The 13,386-nt window shown below is 37.8% G+C and overlaps 1 protein-coding gene across 1 annotated transcript in view; it reads left to right on the top strand.

Annotated features, from left to right (window-relative positions):
* The first annotated feature begins 9,962 nt into the window (after positions 1–9,962).
* The window catches only part of LOC131677000 (major royal jelly protein 1), a 30,072-nt gene continuing 26,648 nt past the window's right edge, over positions 9,963–13,386 (top strand). Inside the window, exon 1 of the mRNA XM_058956476.1 lies at positions 9,963–10,235. The gene's annotated coding sequence lies outside the window, so the exon portion shown is untranslated. The remainder of the gene's footprint in view (positions 10,236–13,386) is intronic.

Here is a 13,386-nt window from a genome sequence, read left to right as displayed (position 1 = left end):
CGCATACAATCTACGCTACCATAATGGACACATGATAATTACAAGTTTGATGGAACTTGCGAAGAAATAATCCATTGTGAACTAGAAACAATGATTATGATCAATAACAGATACCAACATAATCTAACAGACTGTCTGTTCATACCGGTATATGTGCATTTATTTGAAATGTACTTGCCATACAATGAAGTCAACCTAGTTGATATAATTGAAAGTATCTTATTAAAGGCTCTGGGTTTTCCTACGCTATATATTAGCAATAAATCATCTTATCAATATGCGTGGATTTAATCGCTTACAGTAAAGCTACTTTAATCCAACTTTTGAAATAGTGGCCTCACCTTACTAAATTGTGCATCTCTAAATATCGGAAATCTCACATCCTGCATTTCTTTCAAATTCAATTACTTTCCATCGATTGTAACTCTTACTGCCGGCCTGATTCCCGAAGTAATACTGTAAAGTTCTTATGGCCATATTGGCATGGTTTTATTTCACCCACAACACGTTCGATTGAATTTATTCTTGCCAGTGACCGTTCATAAAACTTAGCCTGTGCTATACGAATATGCAGTTTTATTGGACGTATTTTTAGTTCTTACAGGGCCACACCCAGGATTTAATCGTGGAATTATCGTGCTCCCAACGGGTATTATAAATTAACAGTAAAAGTTCAAAATTTCATGTTTGGGGGTTATTGCTCCCGAAGGTGAAAAAATATTTTCTTTAAATATATTTGTCATTCGCTCTGCCTACATTCCTGTTCCGTGAACTAAATTGTGCTACCGAGGGCGTACGGTTCAAATGAGTTATGGCTCATTTATTGTGATTTTTCCTCCATATCTTGCACTCTTATTAGATCCGAGTGGTCATTTGAGAGAGGTATTCCGTTTGATCATGTCTCAAATGGGACGCCTTTCTAGATGGTAGTTTATGAGGGTCCCTGACAGGCGTTTTATTTTAGCTATCTAACCGGAAGGCGATTGGCAAATTATACCAGTTCTTCAAGGACTGTGCACTTATTTGCGTTCGTGCTATTACTGCCAAAGTTATCAATGTGGTAAGTTACCTTTCAAATGCGTTCGTGGGTTTTTGTTTCTCGGTATGAAATGTAAAAATTTCCGCCTATGCTACACCAACATATTCAGTCAACTGGCTGTTATTCTGTTGCTTATTGTTACCTCTGTTGAGAAAAGGCTTTGGTGAGTGATTGATAAAACGAAAGCTGGATAGACATCACAATAGCACGGGTGGTTGTGTAATATCGGTAATATCCAACGGACCCTTGCCATTAAGTACTCAATACATTTAAAGTCAAGCAGAACAACGTGATAGATTGCATTGTGACGAGTGAAAGTCCGTTTTCTGCATTGAGATCGGATAGAGCGCTAGCTTAATCTGTTCATTTGATGTATATCCTTTTTTAGCTATTCGAGGTTATGTAGGTATGACGACGCTAGTGTCTTAACGAATACTCGTCGGAATGTCCACACAAATGTTATAAATTTATTTGTTTGTACATATCTGTTCTCTGTGTCAGTAGCGAGCTTCAGCGACGGACCTCTGAAAATAATGCCTTGAAATTAAATGAACTAATTTAAGAATCAAGTTTAATAAACTTACCTCTTATTTCTGGCGATCGAAATCGAAGCTAAAAAACATGCATCGTGAAAATTCATTCGCGGCACAGTCTCGAAAACCGGACAAAGGTAACCAGGTTTTTGGTGTATTTACTCGTTTTTCGTAAACAAATCTTGCTGCAAGCGAAAATAACAAACGCGTTCAATGTCAACTCCTTTTTGTAAGGATAAAACCTCGCACAACGTTGCACACCGGCAGCAATGTGTTATTTATCAGTTCTGATTGTTTATTCTGTTTGTAGGTAGGGCAGGTAGGGTTATCAAGCTCTTTTTAACCCTATATCCGATTTGCATCTTACCAATTTCAACCTATTGTTTAGAGATGCGTCAAAAGATTCGTTTCGTTCTAACATGAATAAAATTCACATTTTTTCACGACAAAATTATGTTTAGTGGTTTTAGGGAACGAAAAAAAATCTAATATTTTTGTTGATTGCCATTTTTTCATGAGACCTAAAGTTAGTCAGGTATTAATCCCAACCGCTGTCAGTTTATACACTTTAACAGCAATCGACATTAAAATCTGACTCAGTTTCGCCACAAGCAAAAATTACACTAATAATCGATGAAAAATCCAAAAAGATTGAAATAGGCGGGCTGTCCCTGGAACGATTTATGACCAAATGGGGTCATGGCTTGCTACTTGCAGACGTCCTTCTTGTGGTTGACCATGAAACGACGACGGAATGTTCTCGCGAGCTGAACAGCGCTAACGATTTCTACAATCCTACCCCAACATTTTGTTTTTATTTTATCGATCTCATCGTGGAGCAATGTCAGTAATGTATACGCAATTTGGAGGCGGACGCTGCTCGTAATCACTATCTGCTAATAGAGGTAGTCGTTTTTCGTTGCTCTACCGATTTTATTTGTCCGTAAACGACATGATGTAATGAGTTGTTTCGTTTGACCCGTTTACACATAGATTAATGTCATCTATCATGAGAACAAAATTGTTTCATTGCAAAATAGCGGGTCCACACCCCATAATTTGAGCGTCTTTCTAATCTACAGGTGAGAAGTGGTTCCCGGTTACACCAGCTCTAAACTATTCCACCTGGTCAACTTTTCCTTTTCATTTCGATTGCGCTCGGTTTCAACCGAAAGCGAACGATTTGCTCGTTAACGTTTCTAAATTAGTACTTACACTAATCCACCTGACATATTTATGATTATGAATAAAGTTGCTTTATCTATGAACCAGACGCTGACAATAAAAAGAAACGTCGCTATGGGTACAGTTTTCATGAACTATTTCACGGTGCAAGAATCGAACCATGAACAATAAAAACCTAAAAAATATAGGAAAATTATAGGAGCCTTAAAAGAGTTGCTTGATCTATGAATAAGTTCCTAAAATAAAATGTTGAACGGGGGCAATAAATTCCGAAACATCAAACACGACATTATTGCAATACAGTAAGTATACTACAAAATCTTTTGTAGTTATCGAATCACCCTTATTTGAGCACTCACAGTTGTTAGTATTATCAATCGAAAATATTGCAATTAGACTGATTGGAATCCGCTTAAGCAGTGCTGCCAAGAACAGTTTCAGTTGAAGGTGAAAATTGAAATTTTGATATAACTTCGCTGTCATATAATACACTCAGGTTTTTTTTTACGCGGGGGATACGAGCCGCGTAAATGAAAACCGCGTAAATGAAAACCGCGTAAATTTCAAAATCCGCGTAAATGAAAACCGCGTAAATTTCAAAATCCGCGTAAATGAAAACCGCGTAAATTTCTAAATCCGCGTAAATGAAAACCGCGTAAATTTCAAAATCCGCGTAAATGAAAACCGCGTAAATTTCAAAATCCGCGTAAATGAAGACCACTTAAATTTAAGAATCCGCGATAAAGGGAACCTCATTGATGGATACCGCGTAAATTCCAAAATCCGCGTAAATGAAAACCGCGTAAATTTCAAAAACCGCGTAAATGAAAACCGCGTAAATTTCAAAATCCGCGTAAATGAAAACCGCGTAAATTTCAAAAACCGCGTAAATGAAAACCGCGTAAATTTCAAAATCCGCGTAAATGAAAACCGCGTAAATTTCAAAATCCGCGTAAATGAAAACCGCGTAAATTTCAAAATCCGCGTAAAAAAAAACCGCGTAAAAAAATACCGCGCAAAAAAAAACCGCGTAAAAAAAAACTTGAGTGTATTATTAAAAACTATCAATTTAGACTGTTTTCGACTATATTTCCATGCAATTTTAAATCTTTTAGGAGGATTGTATGAAACATCGGAGGGTAAAAATTGAGCCGCTTGTAGCATTGCGATGGATGCACATATCCTGAACAAAACAGGTTTTTCGTAAATTAAATTAGTTATGGAATTTCCGTTTCGACTTCGTCTCATCCGAATCTGACACTAAGTTTGTGATAGGACTAAGCTAGCGCCGGATTGACACTAGCTGCAAAAATGAAAACACTATTTCTATTTCTGAGCAATTATGTACTGTGTTTTTTCGTATGAGTTGGGGAGACCGGGACTAGTTGGCGGTGTTTTCATTTTTTGTCACTTTGATTTGGGTAGGTCTTGTAAAAAAGAACACGTTGCCTAAAAGGGCAGACTATTGGCAACATTTCTGAATGTGTGTTTGTTACATTGTCCTTGTTTTTATTGACAAAAATGTAGGACGCGGAATACTCGCCAATCCGAAGTAAGTTAAGCAATTACATAGAGATTCAATTACGTCAGAGATTCTTATGGAACGTGCTAAATGTCTTTCCATTAAAACTGTATATTAACCGATAGGTGCCATTATATTTCAGTGTCAATACCCCGGCATTTTGACTTCGACGCGTACTCCATGTTCCTAAACAAATTTTCCGAATTCTTCAGGCGATTGGCCAAAGTAAATGTACCCTGCATTACTGCCAACTTACCCCAACCGCATATTTAATAAAAAAAACTATTTAAAAAATAATTTTTGCTTGTGGCCAGTGATAACATTTATACAAATACGCAAAGCTCTTTTCGCGCACTATCGAAAAATATAAACACTCGTGGAATAGAATAAAAATCACCTTAAAAAACACTAAATGTTCAAAATTAAGAAAATTTCCATAGTATGCTCGAAAACCCATTATCTCCCACAACTTCTACAACACACAATGTTTTGTTGGATAATGTGTTTCACATTACTTGAAGTACACAACGAGAAGCAGCGCTATATGTCTAATAGAAAGGGAGAACAAGGGATTCCGCCAACTTAACTCAACCGCCAATTAACCCCGGGCTCCTCTAACTTTAATTTTTCTTCAATTTCTATCAACATCCAATAATCATTGAAATATGTGGGTCCCCAAGAGAGAACCGGGCCCCTAGTTTCAAGAAATATAAAATGTAAAACAACGAAATTGGCACCTTCAAACTAACGCAAACGTAGTTTATCAAACAAACGAACTGAATAAGAAAGACAGTTTTATAAAAAATCGCAGCTCCTTAACAAAGAATATTGGCTCATTCACTAATTTTCAAGAGTTGATTCTTTTAAACGATCACCCACAGTAATCTTACGTATCGCTTTGTTCGTTATCCAATGCACAAACAGTAAGGAAACAAAAGTGCCGTTACTACGGCATAACACAATTTCGATTGACGCAAAGAAAACTCGCGTCAGACCCACAGTTCAGGTATATGGTATATGCCCAGTTTACATTAATGCTGGTTGCCATCTGTTGGTGTCAGCATGCTGGCAACCAGCACGCTACCAGCATAATGTAAACGCTTACCAGCAGCTGGTACCAGCAGATGGCGTGCGTTTACATTATGCTGGTAGCGTGCTGGTTGCCAGCATGATGACACCAGCAGATGGCAACCAGCACTAATGTCAACCTTACAATAACAACTTGTAACAGTAAAAATCGATCCTAATAGCGCAGCAGTGACTACGCCACTTGAAAAACCAACAATCGGCATCGCCAATAAAGAAGCAAAGGCGGATACAGACGGATCAACAACAATGAACCGTATTAACAAGTAACGAATAAGAACATCTGACCGTGAGCAGCACCGGTGATGGTATGGACGTGACCGATAACGCGAGAGCAGGGATGAAGAGTAGCGTAAAAAAGGGAAGAATAAAAACGCTCTCTGCACTTTTGATATTGACCACGGCTCTTCTCTTCTACAATATACCTCTTCACTCCGGATGTTTGTTGCTCCCATGTGTGCATTCTACTTTGTGGCTTCACACAAACAACAGTAGAAATAAAGACCCAAGTAACCAATAAGCATTATAACGTAGCCTAATATCTGCTTTAGATCCACATATAAAGCTGTCCTATAAAGCCGTGAAGCCCTAAATACTTATTTAATGCTGATATTATGCCAGAAAAGGCGAAATATAGTGCTATTACTGTGCGGAGATTGACAGCTCGTTTCTGCAGTACTAATGCTATTATATAGCAAAAGCGTACACAAATGTCAAATTTCAAAGCCTTATATTGGCACTACTAATGCTATTAAAAAGCTTCAGTTGGTTGTCATTGTCCGCCATGGTTTTAAAACCATTTATTATGTTTCCTTTCGGTGTGATGAGCAAAAAGGAAAAAATTTAAAATAAAATATTCTGTTTAAAACCGTAATTGACTCTGTTCTAATGCATTGTAATGAATATCCTTAATGGGTTTTCGTTCTCACACGATATGAATGTTTACGAAAATTACCTTTAGTAAGTCTCGAACTGAGGTACCTTGCCTCGTCCTTCACGGCAAGTGCGCTGCGTTTGCTTCCTGAACTATATTGCATATGTTCGATTGAAATGAAATATGCCGAATATAATCTTCAAGAAGAGTTGCATAACAAATAAACCCACAGCATTACAATAGCATTATATCAGCTTTTTATAGGCTCTATAATGGTATTAAATGCACTTGTAAAGCTTACATGCTTTAAAGATCCTTGAAGCATGTACGCGTTATATCAGCTTTATATACGCATATAGAGCAAGCTATAATGCTATATGTCGGCTGTGCAGTTTTGCATTATTGATGCTAATAAAGAGCTTTATTGCGTTGTTAATGCTTTAATGGAGTTTCAATGCAACATTAGTGCAAATGTATTGCCAATATAGTGCAATGGCTTAATGCTTATGGTTACTTGGGGAGGCTCTTTAGTTTGCAACTTGATCCCACGCGCGCGGAAGCGTGAAGGCAACCAAAAGGTTCTTCCGATCAAACTTTATCTGAAATTTAGTTTGATTCGCCTCTCTCTCCCTGTTTTCCGATGTGAGGAAGCACAAAAAAGTGGTTCTTCAAGGTGACTCTTTGTGTGAAATTCTTCATCTCTCGGATCACCAATCTTTCACATTTTCGTTTCTCTTTGTGCTGTTCTTTTGTCGTCGGTGTATTTCGTTCTTTGTGCATATTGTGTGAGCAAATAACAAGTCGAAGCGAGAGAAGGTAAACCGAATGCGGTCCAAACTGCGGCGGATAATGCAGCTAATACTTCACCGCCAAGGAAGAGGATCACAACATGCAGCAGCAAACTACATCAACAAGATGCAGTGGCGTAGCCAGGGGAGAATTAATCCCCCTCCCCCTCTACCAAAATTAATTGGATAAAAAAGAAAAAAATATGCTAAGTTGATTAAATATTGTTCAATAATGATTTTGGAAGTATTTTGTCTGATCACTACATTGAGAACCTATTGTGTTAAGCATCATGGAGACGTTTGGAAAATTGTGGGAATGCACAGCAGAGCTTAAAAAAATTGACATGTCCACGTGAACATAAAAGAGAAACGAAATATAATTCATGCCCGTCGTGATGAATGAAATGTTTGGTTCGTTTCTCTCGTCATTCGTTCTCTCAACACAGCGCATTCAGGTTCGGATATGTTCGGTTTCAGAGGCAAACTGAATTTTGTTTCTATGCTAGCTCTGAAAGGGATTATTAAGCAAAAGTGCTTCAGATACAGATTACGCAGTTCACTTATGTTCGAAAATGTAGAAGATGCCAACTTCTGCCTTCAAACTGGCCACATAATAGGAAATGAATGCTTTGGTTGGTGAAGGAATTTATATTTCCTCTGCAATCAAGCATTCGATTCTGCATGAAATTTCGGTCAGTTGGAAAGTTAATGAATGAGCGAGGTCGGTTTCGGTAAATACAAGCTGAAATAGTTCACTGATTTTGAAATTTTGAAGCACTGATGCACAGTGGTTGGAAACGTCAAAAAAGTGAACTTTTAATTTAAGTGAACATAATCGGTTAATCGTTCTAGAAGAAACTATAGACAATCTACTCTTCAATCAAATTTAGTTCGGGACTTCATGTGTTCAACAATGTTTTCGAAAATGCTATTTCAAACAACTTTGAAGCAAAAGGACCCTTCATAAATAACACAACGCTTCTCGGGGGAAAGGGATACAACAAAATGTGACATATGGGGGAGGGGGAGTAAGCTAGAACGCTACGCAACTTGTTTTTACTGAAGAAATTATTTTTAACGAATTTGTTACGTAATAGGTTAAGGAGGCGTAAAGAAATTTGTGATAATTAGTTAGGGTAAACAGGTCTAATACGCCCCCCTTAAGCAAAAATAGCTATATTTCACCATTCGACGCTATGATCTTCTTACCAACTACTCTAATTTATTGTTATATTAGTTAGAAATTAGTACCCGTTTCATTTTTTATTAAAAACATCCTGATACAAGTACAATTAAACATTTTTCAAAGATGCCTAAATTCTAGTTTTTTCTTTCATCCAGGGCAAAATGCCCCCGGTGAAAGTGTAATATGCCCCACAACAAGAGGACGGTATGCACCACAGCAATCGGTGAGTATGCCCCACAACAATGGGTGGGGCGTTTTGGCCGGTGATGAGCTGTTGTGAATACATGAATAATTCTACACACACACATAGTTTTAAGCCAAGCTATAAACTAAGATAGTAACTATAACATTCTAGTAAGCTACTTGAAATAGTTCTATCCAATCCGACTATTTCTAATTGGTTGTAATGCTTTTGGAAAAAGTGGAAGCTTACATAAATGTAGCTCTTTTGAAACTTTTGTGTATATTGTTGTTTTGCAACATATTAAAAATACCAAATTAACTTAGTACGTTGATTTCATGAAACGATACTGTTATCAGTCATTTTTACTTTTTAGATAATTCAGGAATCCTGCGAATCGAAGAGGGGTATTTAGCCCCGGTGGGGCGTATTATACCCTTTTACGCTACATGCGGGGAGAAGGGAGTAAATTTTGGGCAATTTTTGCGTAACGTAAACTATGATGGCCCCTACAAAAATTTCCTAAATATCGTTTTTTATGTCGACATGCTCCATTCATGCAGTCTTTATATTTCCGACAAAGTACGGCTCCGTTAAACTACCGCTATGAGCCATGTCAAATAATAGATTTGAAAAAAATGTTGAACAGACAGAAAAGTACTAGCCAAAAACTATCTTCCGAAAAGCTATTTTCACGTATTTAGTATATGTGCCACTTCCGAAATACAGTCATTTTCGAGATATTTTGAAATCCAATTCGACAAAATCGAGTATTATACTAAATACCAAATTCCAATAAATTAGGCTAATGCGTAAGTGTTTCTGTTAACGAGTCCGTTGTCTTATATTCCTTATACAAGTTAGGCATATTATCAAAACAATTTACAGTAAATTGCGAATCCGGTACTGATGAGTGCCATCATTCACATTACATTATCGTCAAAATGACTGCAGTGAATGTATGTTCTTCACAGTATGAGTCGTTGATACTTCTCGAAAATAGTACTACAAAATGGGCCATTTTTCTTCCGGCAAATCTAATTAAAGATTCCTTATTCGCAAAAAAATCGACACAATTTAGATTGTATCCACAGCAGGCGCCATTCACCCGTTACCGTATATGAGCAGATATAGATCCAGTCTCGTATCCAAATTCCAATAACCAGACGTTCTTTGTTGAGGTACCACCTAGCTACCAATTAACTCCGTTAGTCCTCGTAGGCGTCAGACACACCTTTTGATCATGTTGGCCATGCATGGCTATCGATTGGCGGTAGAACAAGAACGGACAACTCCACCGAGAGAATGTGCGCGGCACGCGCACAACGTAGATCAAAGCATCCTGGAGCTATCAAGCAGCAAGCAAAACGCGCGCGCGAATGCTGTTTGCACTTACGATTAGTCCTCTTGAGGCGTACGAACCGAAATGCTCAATGCGAGCAGCAGAGAACTGAGCTGGTAGAGTAAAAAAACTAAATGCTTAAATACGCCGGATAGAAAACCAAGCCTTTCGCGAGACAGGCTGCAAAAACCTACGAAAAAACAAAAGAGCCCAGACGGAGGCTCGTACTCCTCAGTTTGCTTTTCGACGCGAACCGGTACGGTCGTATAAGTACCCGGGTGGTATAATTTACCCGTTTGTTTCAGCAACGCGTGGATGTTGTTTTTAGTATTTTTGTCAGTGGTTTGGTCAAATCTGACGTAACAGTGCAACGCAGCCAGCACAGACAGGATTTTTTGCTATCGCCACCCACATTGGCAAAACGCATTGGAAGGACTGACTGCGTCCGCAGCCAATGCAACTGGTTCAAATTCTACTGAAGTGTTACATCGATTACTGGGTTAGTTGGAGCTATCGTCCATGACGAATTTAAAGTTTGATTGTTCGGATTGTGTGAATGTGCAATACTGATAGCCAATGGGTTCGTTAAGAGAGTGACTGTTTGCCTCGAAATGCAACGGTTGGCAGTTAAACAAATGTTGAAAGGTGATAAAAACGTGACAAAACGATTTCAATTGTGGAGCACTCGGAAAACAATCTTGCACATATAAATTGAATTGAATTGTGTGAGATCGGAGAACTGCATGCTGTAGAAAAGTGAATGGATATATCATATTGCCTTTTTCCTTACCTTGTGATCGCCATGACTATTGTATGCTTTTTTCCGTGCATCCATATCAACCGGACTGGATGGTGCTGGGAAAAGCGAAGATCCAGTAATGGACTAATTGTAGTGACCCGATTACGTTGGACAACCAACTGGAAACAGGCTCTGCTTGCACTGATAGGACTAAGCTCAAGTTACGTATCGAAGTGCAGGCAGGGAAAGACTTACAAGTGTCGTTGAAGAGTGCCGTTATCGAGTTTCGTTTAATGAGTCTTTATGTCGTTGACAGAGTAAACATTGCTGGACATATAGTTATGACATTGAACTCTAATCGGGCGATAAGTGGAACAAGGGCTAGTACCAATTTTGAGCCTGATCATTATTGGATGAGATAAACAAGTGTTTGACTTGGGAACTTAAGGTGCCCAAGGGGCTATTCAAAAGCTTTGTCAGATTCGTGTTTTGGATATAGACGTCGAATGTTTGTCTTACAGCGGGGATAAATTAAAATTCACAGAACTTAAGTTTTACACTTTAAACTAGTACAACTGCTACATGCTCCACCATTTTTTCACACAAATGGACAGTTCAGGGGTAGAGTCGAGAGCCGCGACGGGCCGACCCTTCTCAAAAGTTTCTTTTTTATGTCTAGGTAAATTGTATGTATTCCACTGTTTAGATCAATTCATTTTGTGTCTGTTACTGTTGATCCGATTCTTATTGTACTAATGTATAGTGCTTCTACAGAAATCAGAGAATTCAAAAATCAAGAACCTGCAACTGGGGAGTATTAACAAAGCATTGATTGATTTCAAATGTCTTCCTGCCCGCCCAATTTTATAGCGAGTTTGAACATTTACTGATTTTAAGAGCTAAAGTGTAATCATAAGCCGAATTCTGAACTCATAAAATCGTCCAATAGGGAACAAGCCACAAAGTTCGTTACTACAAATAATCGTAAACACCTCAACGAACAGCAAAACGTCAAGTACATGACTACCGTCTATATCGAGGATAGTGCAATAGAAGTTCGACTACTCGATCTGTCGAACACAATCAAGTAAATATCATGTGGCGAAATTTCTTTCCTGGAAATAGACATCAATGGTTGGATGTGTTGAAGATGCGTTTATTGTAATTGTCTTCTTGACTGTCATACTTATATTATAAGTAGTGTTTTGACAAATCAGTCGTAAAGTAGACAACTGAATGGCTGGCGTCCAAAAGGGACTTGCATTTTTTCCAGGAAATAGAAAAAAAACTTCTCCATTTCCAAATTAACATTGTTTTTATTGTAAAAATACATTATTTTATTGGTGTTCATTGACCCATGTTGTCTAGAAAAAATAAGATCATTAAATGAACTACCCTTCAATCCACAGGCATTTGCGTTGTTCGAGGGGGTAATTCCGGGGGCACCTAGCGTCCAAAAGGGGAACCCACAATTCACAGGTCCTTTCACTATCTATCGTTTTAGAGTTATGGTGTCTTTGGTAAAGTTGTTGAACGAGATAGTCTACGGCAAAGTTGTATGTCAGCTAATTATAAGTACATCTTTTGAAGATACTAACTTTATAGGTCGTACAAGTTTTGAAATATGGCGCATTTTTAAAAACATAATCTGAAAGTAATTTTTTACCAATGCATGCTCCATCTCGAAACATACAGGTCCTACAAAGTTTGCATTTTCAAAAGATATATTTAAAATGATAGGATCTACAACTTTCTCGAAGACACCACATTTCTATCTAGTTTTATAAAAATTGATAACAGCGCCGCCCTAGTGACTGAATTCCGCATTAGTATGCTGCCGTTCTACGCATAATTGTCCCATTTATATAGGAAATTCCATAGAATTTTCAAAAGCTAAATATGCTTATAGCGGTAGAATGATTCAACCTAATAAAGCGCTAGGTGCCATACAGCAACTTTTCTGAAGACACCATAACTATATCGAAAGATGATAAATGATGCCACGCTTTTGAATTTTCCAACAACATTGTACCGTTTTTTTCTTGATCCCTTATTTCTCGGTCAACTTCCACATGACACTTTCACTGGAATTTTCGTAAAATTACGCTCAACAAAATACATTCGTGCAAGGAATATATATTAGATACAGAATAGCCATACGTAGCAAGTATATGAGCGGCACTCACCTTCAGGAACGACTATTTGGGCCGAAACGTCAATGTACAATGCAATCCAACGAAACACAGTATTATATAGAATTCACCGATATGACCGAATCGATAGACTACTTTTTCTTAAAAACCTCGGAAAACGAACGAGAAAACTCACATAAAATACAATGTGGCGTTAGCCCCTTTTGGACGCCAGCTAGTACTGGGGTTACCTCCAGGGGCAACTTTGACTGCTAATAGTAAAAAATTCAATTTTTTTGTTCAGATTTCTCAAATGACAGTCCACGTGGATTGCTTAAAATTATTAAAAAATGCAAAAATGTCAATTTTGGGAAAAAAAAATGTCAGTTAGCCCCTTTTGGACACCAGCCATTCAACTATTGTTATTTTTCATGATGGATATAAACAAACACTCACAAAAAATCAAATTCTCATATAAACCGATCCTGGCATACTACTACTTTTTCATCATTACCATCTACTTTCTGAAAAACATGTGGTTTCAGTTGGTTTTTTTAATCGAGTAGTGTTATGAGACGTACTATACTCACAGCAACCGTTGTGATGCTGGTGCTGTTCACAGCAACTTTTTTTTGAGACAATAATAATAATAAAACACAGCTACCATAACTGGCAAAACAAACAAAATAAAACATTCATGTAAAAAAGTAAATATACGATAAAATGTACACACCAAATAGGGCGTTTGACATTTCCTTAAGGTCTATTTTCTTTAAATT

This window comes from Topomyia yanbarensis, chromosome 1 (genome assembly GCF_030247195.1).
Source record: "Topomyia yanbarensis strain Yona2022 chromosome 1, ASM3024719v1, whole genome shotgun sequence".
Classification (NCBI taxonomy): Eukaryota; Metazoa; Arthropoda; class Insecta; order Diptera; family Culicidae; genus Topomyia; species Topomyia yanbarensis.
The sequence above is the reverse complement of the archived record's forward strand: the minus strand, read 5'-3'. Positions and strand labels throughout refer to the sequence as shown.